This window comes from Pristiophorus japonicus, unplaced genomic scaffold (genome assembly GCF_044704955.1).
Source record: "Pristiophorus japonicus isolate sPriJap1 unplaced genomic scaffold, sPriJap1.hap1 HAP1_SCAFFOLD_429, whole genome shotgun sequence".
Taxonomy (NCBI): domain Eukaryota; kingdom Metazoa; phylum Chordata; class Chondrichthyes; family Pristiophoridae; genus Pristiophorus; species Pristiophorus japonicus.
Genome location: NW_027254190.1, coordinates 142636 through 155022, shown reverse-complemented (window position 1 = coordinate 155022; position 12387 = coordinate 142636). Strand labels below are relative to the sequence as shown.

General features: G+C 49.4%; 6 non-coding genes across 6 annotated transcripts; all 6 read right to left on the bottom strand.

Moving 5' to 3' along the window:
* Positions 1-973: 973 nt before the first annotated feature.
* Positions 974-1066, bottom strand: trnay-gua (transfer RNA tyrosine (anticodon GUA)). Its single transcript has 2 exons — positions 1030-1066; positions 974-1009 (listed from the first exon to the last, which is right to left on the bottom strand). It is a non-coding gene; the product is annotated as a tRNA-Tyr (tRNA).
* Positions 1067-3306: 2240 nt separating this feature from the next.
* trnay-gua (transfer RNA tyrosine (anticodon GUA)) lies at positions 3307-3399 on the bottom strand. The gene is made up of 2 exons: positions 3363-3399; positions 3307-3342 (listed from the first exon to the last, which is right to left on the bottom strand). It is a non-coding gene; the product is annotated as a tRNA-Tyr (tRNA).
* Positions 3400-5639: 2240 nt separating this feature from the next.
* trnay-gua (transfer RNA tyrosine (anticodon GUA)) lies at positions 5640-5732 on the bottom strand. Its single transcript has 2 exons — positions 5696-5732; positions 5640-5675 (listed from the first exon to the last, which is right to left on the bottom strand). It is a non-coding gene; the product is annotated as a tRNA-Tyr (tRNA).
* A 2240-nt stretch (positions 5733-7972) lies between these two features.
* On the bottom strand, positions 7973-8065 carry trnay-gua (transfer RNA tyrosine (anticodon GUA)). The gene is made up of 2 exons: positions 8029-8065; positions 7973-8008 (listed from the first exon to the last, which is right to left on the bottom strand). It is a non-coding gene; the product is annotated as a tRNA-Tyr (tRNA).
* Positions 8066-9225: 1160 nt separating this feature from the next.
* trnay-gua (transfer RNA tyrosine (anticodon GUA)) lies at positions 9226-9318 on the bottom strand. The gene is made up of 2 exons: positions 9282-9318; positions 9226-9261 (listed from the first exon to the last, which is right to left on the bottom strand). It is a non-coding gene; the product is annotated as a tRNA-Tyr (tRNA).
* A 2241-nt stretch (positions 9319-11559) lies between these two features.
* Positions 11560-11652, bottom strand: trnay-gua (transfer RNA tyrosine (anticodon GUA)). Its single transcript has 2 exons — positions 11616-11652; positions 11560-11595 (listed from the first exon to the last, which is right to left on the bottom strand). It is a non-coding gene; the product is annotated as a tRNA-Tyr (tRNA).
* Positions 11653-12387: the final 735 nt, after the last annotated feature.

Sequence of the window (12387 nt, the reverse complement as noted above, 5' to 3'; positions counted from 1 at the left end):
GTAGCTTTGACTTCTTATCAGGCTCGCAGATTTTTTGCAAGCTGTGCATTATGAATTTAAAGACCTTGCAAGCTGCCCTACTTGGTCGTGCTGCCTGGCGGCTTGCATGGCAAGTGCCTTCTTCGTGCAGCAGGCAGCGTATCAGTCTGCTCAATCGAAGGTCCTGAGTTAAATGCTCAGAAAAGGAATCAGTGCTAAAAAGTCGTTCTTTTAGCTTCTTTCACTTCATATATCCACCTTTGCAAAAATCAAGAAGTCTTGCTTATGACATGGCAGAAAAAAGTTTGCTGTGCTTTGACCCATCTGGCGTGAACTCAGTGACACGTGAGACCACGTTTCTTTCTGGAGAATTGCCCTGAGCCAAAAGCAGAGTGGAGAATGCGGGCATCGATCCCGCTACCTCTCACATGCTAAGCGAGCGCTCTACCATTTGAGCTAATTCCCCAGCAGCTTCTTGCAGGTTGCCCTCGTTTGCTTCTCAGTCGCCTTTTCGCACTCGTCTCCAAGCTGCTCCACGACCATCAGAGAAAACCTATTTGAGGACTAGCCCACTCCTTGTATCCAATCGACATTGCGGAGCAGCAGCGAGCGAGCAACAGCAGGACGCGAAGCCACAGTAACGAAGAAAGAAGCCGAGAAGAGCACGAGACCGCGAAAGGGAAGCGAGGTGACCGGCAAGTAGCGGCCGCCCTGTGTGTGAGGGAGCAGGCGAGAGCGCTGTCTGACTGATAGCCAACTTGTTTTGCCTGAAAGGGAGTGCTGAGTGCTTTGAAGTGTTGCTGCTCAATGGCACTCTCTGCTGGTGAGCAGACACAAATGCTCAAGCATAACAGCTGTGTGAAGGTGGATGCAGAGTGCATTAAGGTTTGAGACGAGAAAAGTGGTGTCCTGCGTCTTCAGGGCAACATGATGCATCATAAAGTGAAGAGAGCTGGTTTGAGTGAATTGCTGCTTAATCCAAAAGAACACCAGCTCCTTCGAGCCGGAATTGAACCAGCAACCTAAGGATAATCTTGCTGCATATTGCTACTACAGTCCTCTGCTCTACCAACTGAGCTATCAAAGGAAAGCTGCAAAGATGCTTCTGTGTGATGATTGTTTTCCCAGCGCATGTTGACGCATCTGGCCTCATGGAGTGGCCTGTGCGTCTTCAGTACCAGCCCATGCTGCAGCGCTGTGAGACTGTGAACCGCCAGCTACTCTTTACAGCCTGGAAAACGCGTGTGACTAACAATCACAAGAGTGTAGCTTTGACTTCTTATCAGGCTCGCACATTTTTTGCAAGCTGTGCATTATGAATTTAAAGACCTTGCAAGCTGCCCTACTTGGTCGTGCTGCCTGGCGGCTTGCATGGCAAGTGCCTTCTTCGTGCAGCAGGCAGCGTATGTATCAGTCTGCTCAATCGAAGGTGCTGAGTTAAATGCTCAGAAAAGAAATCAGTGCTAAAAAGTCGTTCTTTTAGCTTCTTTCACTTCATATATCCACCTTTGCAAAAATCAAGAAGTCTTGCTTATGACATGGCAGAAAAAAGTTTGCTGTGCTTTGACCCATCTGGCGTGAACTCAGTGACACGTGAGACCACGTTTCTTTCTGGAGAATTGCCCTGAGCCAAAAGCAGAGTGGAGAATGCGGGCATCGATCCCGCTACCTCTCACATGCTAAGCAAGCGCTCTACCATTTGAGCTAATTCCCCAGCAGCTTCTTGCAGGTTGCCCTCGTTTGCTTCTCAGTCGCCTTTTCGCACTCGTCTCCAAGCTGCTCCACGACCATCAGAGAAAACCTATTTGAGGACTAGCCCACTCCTTGTATCCAATCGACATTGCGGAGCAGCAGCGAGCGAGCAACAGCAGGACGCGAAGCCACAGTAACGAAGAAAGAAGCCGAGAAGAGCACGAGACCGCGAAAGGGAAGCGAGGTGACCGGCAAGTAGCGGCCGCCCTGTGTGTGAGGGAGCAGGCGAGAGCGCTGTCTGACTGATAGCCAACTTGTTTTGCCTGAAAGGGAGTGCTGAGTGCTTTGAAGTGTTGCTGCCCACGTCTGCGTGTTGCAGACTGACGCAATCCAAGATCCAGGATTACGTGCTGAGGGACGCACTTAAAATTGGTACAGTCGCCGCAAAGGCACGGTGGGGAAGGGCCACAGTTTAAAGGCCTTCTGCCACGGTAAACCCGGGGGCAGGAATCAGTACACAACTCCCCTCGGGCTGTACTTGCAACTTCTTTTTCGTGTACATGGAGCACCATGATCTGCAAACACCTATGTAGTGCCATGTACAATGTAAGGTCTGTTTCGTAATGCACGTTGAAAAGAAAAAAATGTAAACGTACCGTCACCCATTCCGTGTACTGTATAGTGACACATGTAATGTAATTTTGTTGAATGTACTACAAGGTATCCCGTATTGTACTTGATCTGAAAAGCAAGGAAATGTATAGAACGGAACTGCCGTCAGCACCCAAATGTAATGTATGGGATTGCTGACCGCAGCTAAACATACTGAACTGCTTTTGAATGTACTGTACAAATTCTTTTGGCTTCTCTCACCTCATATATCCATCTTTGCAAAAATCAAGAAGTCTTGCTTCTGACATGGCAGAAAATGGTTTGCTGGGCTTTGGCCCATCTGCCGTGAACTCAGTGAGTGACACGTGAGATCACGTTTCTTTCTGGAGAATTGCCCTGAGCCAAAAGCAGAGCGGAGAATGCGGGCATCGATCCCGCTACCTCTCACATGCGAAGCAAGCGCTCTACCATTTGAGCTAATTCCCCAGTAGCTTCTTGCAGTTGAGCCTCGTTTGCTTCTCAGTCGCCTTTTCGCACTCGTCTCCAAGCTGCTCCACGACCATCAGAGAAAACCTATTTGAGGATTGGCCCACTCCTTCAATGCATTGTATCCAATCGACATTGCGGAGCAGCATCGAGCGAGCAACAGCAGGACGCGAAGCCACAGTAACGAAGAAAGAAGCCGAGAAGAGCACGAGACCACGGAAGGGAAGCGAGGTGACCGGCAAGTAGCGGCCGCCCTGTGTGTGAGGGAGCAGGCGACAGCGCTGTCTGACTGATAGCCAACTTGTTTTGCCTGAAAGGGAGTGCTGAGTGCTTTGAAGTGTTGCTGCTCAATGGCACTCTCTGCTGGTGAGCAGACACAAATGCTCAAGCATAACAGCTGTGTGAAGGTGGATGCAGAGTGCATTAAGGTTTGAGACGAGAAAAGTGGTGTCCTGCGTCTTCAGGGCAACATGATGCATCATAAAGTGAAGAGAGCTGGTTTGAGTGAATTGCTGCTTAATCCAAAAGAACACCAGCTCCTTCGAGCCGGAATTGAACCAGCAACCTAAGGATAATCTTGCTGCATATTGCTACTACAGTCCTCTGCTCTACCAACTGAGCTATCAAAGGAAAGCTGCAAAGATGCTTCTGTGTGATGATTGTTTTCCCAGCGCATGTTGACGCATCTGGCCTCATGGAGTGGCCTGTGCGTCTTCAGTACCAGCCCATGCTGCAGCGCTGTGAGACTGTGAACCGCCAGCTACTCTTTACAGCCTGGAAAACGCGTGTGACTAACAATCACAAGAGTGTAGCTTTCACTTCTTATCAGGCTCGCACATTTTTTGCAAGCTGTGCATTATGAATTTAAAGACCTTGCAAGCTGCCCTACTTGGTCGTGCTGCCTGGCGGCTTGCATGGCAAGTGCCTTCTTCGTGCAGCAGGCAGCGTATGTATCAGTCTGCTCAATCGAAGGTGCTGAGTTAAATGCTCAGAAAAGGAATCAGTGCTAAAAAGTCGTTCTTTTAGCTTCTTTCACTTCATATATCCACCTTTGCAAAAATCAAGAAGTCTTGCTTATGACATGGCAGAAAAAAGTTTGCTGTGCTTTGACCCATCTGGCGTGAACTCAGTGACACGTGAGACCACGTTTCTTTCTGGAGAATTGCCCTGAGCCAAAAGCAGAGTGGAGAATGCGGGCATCGATCCCGCTACCTCTCACATGCTAAGCGAGCGCTCTACCATTTGAGCTAATTCCCCAGCAGCTTCTTGCAGGTTGCCCTCGTTTGCTTCTCAGTCGCCTTTTCGCACTCGTCTCCAAGCTGCTCCACGACCATCAGAGAAAACCTATTTGAGGACTAGCCCACTCCTTGTATCCAATCGACATTGCGGAGCAGCAGCGAGCGAGCAACAGCAGGACGCGAAGCCACAGTAACGAAGAAAGAAGCCGAGAAGAGCACGAGACCGCGAAAGGGAAGCGAGGTGACCGGCAAGTAGCGGCCGCCCTGTGTGTGAGGGAGCAGGCGAGAGCGCTGTCTGACTGATAGCCAACTTGTTTTGCCTGAAAGGGAGTGCTGAGTGCTTTGAAGTGTTGCTGCCCACGTCTGCGTGTTGCAGACTGACGCAATCCAAGATCCAGGATTACGTGCTGAGGGACGCACTTAAAATTGGTACAGTCGCCGCAAAGGCACGGTGGGGAAGGGCCACAGTTTAAAGGCCTTCTGCCACGGTAAACCCGGGGGCAGGAATCAGTACACAACTCCCCTCGGGCTGTACTTGCAACTTCTTTTTCGTGTACATGGAGCACCATGATCTGCAAACACCTATGTAGTGCCATGTACAATGTAAGGTCTGTTTCGTAATGCACGTTGAAAAGAAAAAAATGTAAACGTACCGTCACCCATTCCGTGTACTGTATAGTGACACATGTAATGTAATTTTGTTGAATGTACTACAAGGTATCCCGTATTGTACTTGATCTGAAAAGCAAGGAAATGTATAGAACGGAACTGCCGTCAGCACCCAAATGTAATGTATGGGATTGCTGACCGCAGCTAAACATACTGAACTGCTTTTGAATGTACTGTACAAATTCTTTTGGCTTCTCTCACCTCATATATCCATCTTTGCAAAAATCAAGAAGTCTTGCTTCTGACATGGCAGAAAATGGTTTGCTGGGCTTTGGCCCATCTGCCGTGAACTCAGTGAGTGACACGTGAGATCACGTTTCTTTCTGGAGAATTGCCCTGAGCCAAAAGCAGAGCGGAGAATGCGGGCATCGATCCCGCTACCTCTCACATGCGAAGCAAGCGCTCTACCATTTGAGCTAATTCCCCAGTAGCTTCTTGCAGTTGAGCCTCGTTTGCTTCTCAGTCGCCTTTTCGCACTCGTCTCCAAGCTGCTCCACGACCATCAGAGAAAACCTATTTGAGGATTGGCCCACTCCTTCAATGCATTGTATCCAATCGACATTGCGGAGCAGCATCGAGCGAGCAACAGCAGGACGGGAAGCCACAGTAACGAAGAAAGAAGCCGAGAAGAGCACGAGACCACGGAAGGGAAGCGAGGTGACCGGCAAGTAGCGGCCGCCCTGTGTGTGAGGGAGCAGGCGAGAGCGCTGTCTGACTGATAGCCAACTTGTTTTGCCTGAAAGGGAGTGCTGAGTGCTTTGAAGTGTTGCTGCTCAATGGCACTCTCTGCTGGTGAGCAGACACAAATGCTCAAGCATAACAGCTGTGTGAAGGTGGATGCAGAGTGCATTAAGGTTTGAGACGAGAAAAGTGGTGTCCTGCGTCTTCAGGGCAACATGATGCATCATAAAGTGAAGAGAGCTGGTTTGAGTGAATTGCTGCTTAATCCAAAAGAACACCAGCTCCTTCGAGCCGGAATTGAACCAGCAACCTAAGGATAATCTTGCTGCATATTGCTACTACAGTCCTCTGCTCTACCAACTGAGCTATCAAAGGAAAGCTGCAAAGATGCTTCTGTGTGATGATTGTTTTCCCAGCGCATGTTGACGCATCTGGCCTCATGGAGTGGCCTGTGCGTCTTCAGTACCAGCCCATGCTGCAGCGCTGTGAGACTGTGAACCGCCAGCTACTCTTTACAGCCTGGAAAACGCGTGTGACTAACAATCACAAGAGTGTAGCTTTGACTTCTTATCAGGCTCGCACATTTTTTGCAAGCTGTGCATTATGAATTTAAAGACCTTGCAAGCTGCCCTACTTGGTCGTGCTGCCTGGCGGCTTGCATGGCAAGTGCCTTCTTCGTGCAGCAGGCAGCGTATGTATCAGTCTGCTCAATCGAAGGTGCTGAGTTAAATGCTCAGAAAAGGAATCAGTGCTAAAAAGTCGTTCTTTTAGCTTCTTTCACTTCATATATCCACCTTTGCAAAAATCAAGAAGTCTTGCTTATGACATGGCAGAAAAAAGTTTGCTGTGCTTTGACCCATCTGGCGTGAACTCAGTGACACGTGAGACCACGTTTCTTTCTGGAGAATTGCCCTGAGCCAAAAGCAGAGTGGAGAATGCGGGCATCGATCCCGCTACCTCTCACATGCTAAGCGAGCGCTCTACCATTTGAGCTAATTCCCCAGCAGCTTTTTACAGGTTGCCCTCGTTTGCTTCTCAGTCGCCTTTTCGCACTCGTCTCCAAGCTGCTCCACGACCATCAGAGAAAACCTATTTGAGGACTAGCCCACTCCTTGTATCCAATCGATATTGCGGAGCAGCAGCGAGCGAGCAACAGCAGGACGCGAAGCCACAGTAACGAAGAAAGAAGCCGAGAAGAGCACGAGACCGCGAAAGGGAAGCGAGGTGACCGGCAAGTAGCGGCCGCCCTGTGTGTGAGGGAGCAGGCGAGAGCGCTGTCTGACTGATAGCCAACTTGTTTTGCCTGAAAGGGAGTGCTGAGTGCTTTGAAGTGTTGCTGCCCACGTCTGCGTGTTGCAGACTGACGCAATCCAAGATCCAGGATTACGTGCTGAGGGACGCACTTAAAATTGGTACAGTCGCCGCAAAGGCACGGTGGGGAAGGGCCACAGTTTAAAGGCCTTCTGCCACGGTAAACCCGGGGGCAGGAATCAGTACACAACTCCCCTCGGGCTGTACTTGCAACTTCTTTTTCGTGTACATGGAGCACCATGATCTGCAAACACCTATGTAGTGCCATGTACAATGTAAGGTCTGTTTCGTAATGCACGTTGAAAAGAAAAAAATGTAAACGTACCGTCACCCATTCCGTGTACTGTATAGTGACACATGTAATGTAATTTTGTTGAATGTACTACAAGGTATCCCGTATTGTACTTGATCTGAAAAGCAAGGAAATGTATAGAACGGAACTGCCGTCAGCACCCAAATGTAATGTATGGGATTGCTGACCGCAGCTAAACATACTGAACTGCTTTTGAATGTACTGTACAAATTCTTTTGGCTTCTCTCACCTCATATATCCATCTTTGCAAAAATCAAGAAGTCTTGCTTCTGACATGGCAGAAAATGGTTTGCTGGGCTTTGGCCCATCTGCCGTGAACTCAGTGAGTGACACGTGAGATCACGTTTCTTTCTGGAGAATTGCCCTGAGCCAAAAGCAGAGTGGAGAATGCGGGCATCAATCCCGCTACCTCTCACATGCGAAGCAAGCGCTCTACCATTTGAGCTAATTCCCCAGTAGCTTCTTGCAGTTGAGCCTCGTTTGCTTCTCAGTCGCCTTTTCGCACTCGTCTCCAAGCTGCTCCACGACCATCAGAGAAAACCTATTTGAGGATTGGCCCACTCCTTCAATGCATTGTATCCAATCGACATTGCGGAGCAGCATCGAGCGAGCAACAGCAGGACGGGAAGCCACAGTAACGAAGAAAGAAGCCGAGAAGAGCACGAGACCACGGAAGGGAAGCGAGGTGACCGGCAAGTAGCGGCCGCCCTGTGTGTGAGGGAGCAGGCGAGAGCACTGTCTGACTGATAGCCAACTTGTTTTGCCTGAAAGGGAGTGCTGAGTGCTTTGAAGTGTTGCTGCTCAATGGCACTCTCTGCTGGTGAGCAGACACAAATGCTCAAGCATAACAGCTGTGTGAAGGTGGATGCAGAGTGCATTAAGGTTTGAGACGAGAAAAGTGGTGTCCTGCGTCTTCAGGGCAACATGATGCATCATAAAGTGAAGAGAGCTGGTTTGAGTGAATTGCTGCTTAATCCAAAAGAACACCAGCTCCTTCGAGCCAGAATTGAACCAGCAACCTAAGGATAATCTTGCTGCATATTGCTACTACAGTCCTCTGCTCTCCCAACTGAGCTATCAAAGGAAAGCTGCAAAGATGCTTCTGTGTGATGATTGTTTTCCCAGCGCATGTTGACGCATCTGGCCTCATGGAGTGGCCTGTGCGTCTTCAGTACCAGCCCATGCTGCAGCGCTGTGAGACTGTGAACCGCCAGCTACTCTTTACAGCCTGGAAAACGCGTGTGACTAACAATCACAAGAGTGTAGCTTTGACTTCTTATCAGGCTCGCACATTTTTTGCAAGCTGTGCATTATGAATTTAAAGACCTTGCAAGCTGCCCTACTTGGTCGTGCTGCCTGGCGGCTTGCATGGCAAGTGCCTTCTTCGTGCAGCAGGCAGCGTATGTATCAGTCTGCTCAATCGAAGGTCCTGAGTTAAATGCTCAGAAAAGGAATCAGTGCTAAAAAGTCGTTCTTTTAGCTTCTTTCACTTCATATATCCACCTTTGCAAAAATCAAGAAGTCTTGCTTATGACATGGCAGAAAAAAGTTTGCTGTGCTTTGACCCATCTGGCGTGAACTCAGTGACACGTGAGACCACGTTTCTTTCTGGAGAATTGCCCTGAGCCAAAAGCAGAGTGGAGAATGCAATGCGGGCATCGATCCCGCTACCTCTCACATGCTAAGCGAGCGCTCTACCATTTGAGCTAATTCCCCAGCAGCTTCTTGCAGGTTGCCCTCGTTTGCTTCTCAGTCGCCTTTTCGCACTCGTCTCCAAGCTGCTCCACGACCATCAGAGAAAACCTATTTGAGGACTAGCCCACTCCTTGTATCCAATCGACATTGCGGAGCAGCAGCGAGCGAGCAACAGCAGGACGCGAAGCCACAGTAACGAAGAAAGAAGCCGAGAAGAGCACGAGACCGCGAAAGGGAAGCGAGGTGACCGGCAAGTAGCGGCCGCCCTGTGTGTGAGGGAGCAGGCGAGAGCGCTGTCTGACTGATAGCCAACTTGTTTTGCCTGAAAGGGAGTGCTGAGTGCTTTGAAGTGTTGCTGCTCAATGGCACTCTCTGCTGGTGAGCAGACACAAATGCTCAAGCATAACAGCTGTGTGAAGGTGGATGCAGAGTGCATTAAGGTTTGAGACGAGAAAAGTGGTGTCCTGCGTCTTCAGGGCAACATGATGCATCATAAAGTGAAGAGAGCTGGTTTGAGTGAATTGCTGCTTAATCCAAAAGAACACCAGCTCCTTCGAGCCGGAATTGAACCAGCAACCTAAGGATAATCTTGCTGCATATTGCTACTACAGTCCTCTGCTCTACCAACTGAGCTATCAAAGGAAAGCTGCAAAGATGCTTCTGTGTGATGATTGTTTTCCCAGCGCATGTTGACGCATCTGGCCTCATGGAGTGGCCTGTGCGTCTTCAGTACCAGCCCATGCTGCAGCGCTGTGAGACTGTGAACCGCCAGCTACTCTTTACAGCCTGGAAAACGCGTGTGACTAACAATCACAAGAGTGTAGCTTTGACTTCTTATCAGGCTCGCACATTTTTTGCAAGCTGTGCATTATGAATTTAAAGACCTTGCAAGCTGCCCTACTTGGTCGTGCTGCCTGGCGGCTTGCATGGCAAGTGCCTTCTTCGTGCAGCAGGCAGCGTATCAGTCTGCTCAATCGAAGGTCCTGAGTTAAATGCTCAGAAAAGGAATCAGTGCTAAAAAGTCGTTCTTTTAGCTTCTTTCACTTCATATATCCACCTTTGCAAAAATCAAGAAGTCTTGCTTATGACATGGCAGAAAAAAGTTTGCTGTGCTTTGACCCATCTGGCGTGAACTCAGTGACACGTGAGACCACGTTTCTTTCTGGAGAATTGCCCTGAGCCAAAAGCAGAGTGGAGAATGCAATGCGGGCATCGATTCCGCTACCTCTCACATGCTAAGCGAGCGCTCTACCATTTGAGCTAATTCCCCAGCAGCTTTTTGCAGGTTGCCCTCGTTTGCTTCTCAGTCGCCTTTTCGCACTCGTCTCCAAGCTGCTCCACGACCATCAGAGAAAACCTATTTGAGGACTAGCCCACTCCTTGTATCCAATCGACATTGCGGAGCAGCAGCGAGCGAGCAACAGCAGGACGCGAAGCCACAGTAACGAAGAAAGAAGCCGAGAAGAGCACGAGACCGCGAAAGGGAAGCGAGGTGACCGGCAAGTAGCGGCCGCCCTGTGTGTGAGGGAGCAGGCGAGAGCGCTGTCTGACTGATAGCCAACTTGTTTTGCCTGAAAGGGAGTGCTGAGTGCTTTGAAGTGTTGCTGCCCACGTCTGCGTGTTGCAGACTGACGCAATCCAAGATCCAGGATTACGTGCTGAGGGACGCACTTAAAATTGGTACAGTCGCCGCAAAGGCACGGTGGGGAAGGGCCACAGTTTAAAGGCCTTCTGCCACGGTAAACCCGGGGGCAGGAATCAGTACACAACTCCCCTCGGGCTGTACTTGCAACTTCTTTTTCGTGTACATGGAGCACCATGATCTGCAAACACCTATGTAGTGCCATGTACAATGTAAGGTCTGTTTCGTAATGCACGTTGAAAAGAAAAAAATGTAAACGTACCGTCACCCATTCCGTGTACTGTATAGTGACACATGTAATGTAATTTTGTTGAATGTACTACAAGGTATCCCGTATTGTACTTGATCTGAAAAGCAAGGAAATGTATAGAACGGAACTGCCGTCAGCACCCAAATGTAATGTATGGGATTGCTGACCGCAGCTAAACATACTGAACTGCTTTTGAATGTACTGTACAAATTCTTTTGGCTTCTCTCACCTCATATATCCATCTTTGCAAAAATCAAGAAGTCTTGCTTCTGACATGGCAGAAAATGGTTTGCTGGGCTTTGGCCCATCTGCCGTGAACTCAGTGAGTGACACGTGAGATCACGTTTCTTTCTGGAGAATTGCCCTGAGCCAAAAGCAGAGTGGAGAATGCGGGCATCGATCCCGCTACCTCTCACATGCGAAGCAAGCGCTCTACCATTTGAGCTAATTCCCCAGTAGCTTCTTGCAGTTGAGCCTCGTTTGCTTCTCAGTCGCCTTTTCGCACTCGTCTCCAAGCTGCTCCACGACCATCAGAGAAAACCTATTTGAGGATTGGCCCACTCCTTCAATGCATTGTATCCAATCGACATTGCGGAGCAGCATCGAGCGAGCAACAGCAGGACGGGAAGCCACAGTAACGAAGAAAGAAGCCGAGAAGAGCACGAGACCACGGAAGGGAAGCGAGGTGACCGGCAAGTAGCGGCCGCCCTGTGTGTGAGGGAGCAGGCGAGAGCGCTGTCTGACTGATAGCCAACTTGTTTTGCCTGAAAGGGAGTGCTGAGTGCTTTGAAGTGTTGCTGCTCAATGGCATTCTCTGCTGGTGAGCAGACACAAATGCTCAAGCATAACAGCTGTGTGAAGGTGGATGCAGAGTGCATTAAGGTTTGAGACGAGAAAAGTGGTGTCCTGCGTCTTCAGGGCAACATGATGCATCATAAAGTGAAGAGAGCTGGTTTGAGTGAATTGCTGCTTAATCCAAAAGAACACCAGCTCCTTCGAGCCGGAATTGAACCAGCAACCTAAGGATAATCTTGCTGCATATTGCTACTACAGTCCTCTGCTCTACCAACTGAGCTATCAAAGGAAAGCTGCAAAGGTGCGTCTGTGTGATGATTGTTTTCCCAGCGCATGTTGACGCATCTGGCCTCATGGAGTGGCCTGTGCGTCTTCAGCACCAGCCCATGCTGCAGCGCTGTGAGACTGTGAACCGCCAGCTACTCTTTACAGCCTGGAAAACGCGTGTGACTAACAATCACAAGAGTGTAGCTTTGACTTCTTATCAGGCTCGCACATTTTTTGCAAGCTGTGCATTATGAATTTAAAGACCTTGCAAGCTGCCCTACTTGGTCGTGCTGCCTGGCGGCTTGCATGGCAAGTGCCTTCTTCGTGCAGCAGGCAGCGTATGTATCAGTCTGCTCAATCGAAGGTGCTGAGTTAAATGCTCAGAAAAGGAATCAGTGCTAAAAAATCGTTCTTTTAGCTTCTTTCACTTCATATATCCACCTTTGCAAAAATCAAGAAGTCTTGCTTATGACATGGCAGAAAAAAGTTTGCTGTGCTTTGACCCATCTGGCGTGAACTCAGTGACACGTGAGACCACGTTTCTTTCTGGAGAATTGCCCTGAGCCAAAAGCAGAGTGGAGAATGCGGGCATCGATCCCGCTACCTCTCACATGCTAAGCGAGTGCTCTACCATTTGAGCTAATTCCCCAGCAGCTTCTTGCAGGTTGCCCTCGTTTGCTTCTCAGTCGCCTTTTCGCACTCGTCTCCAAGCTGCTCCACGACCATCAGAGAAAACCTATTTGAGGACTAGCCCACT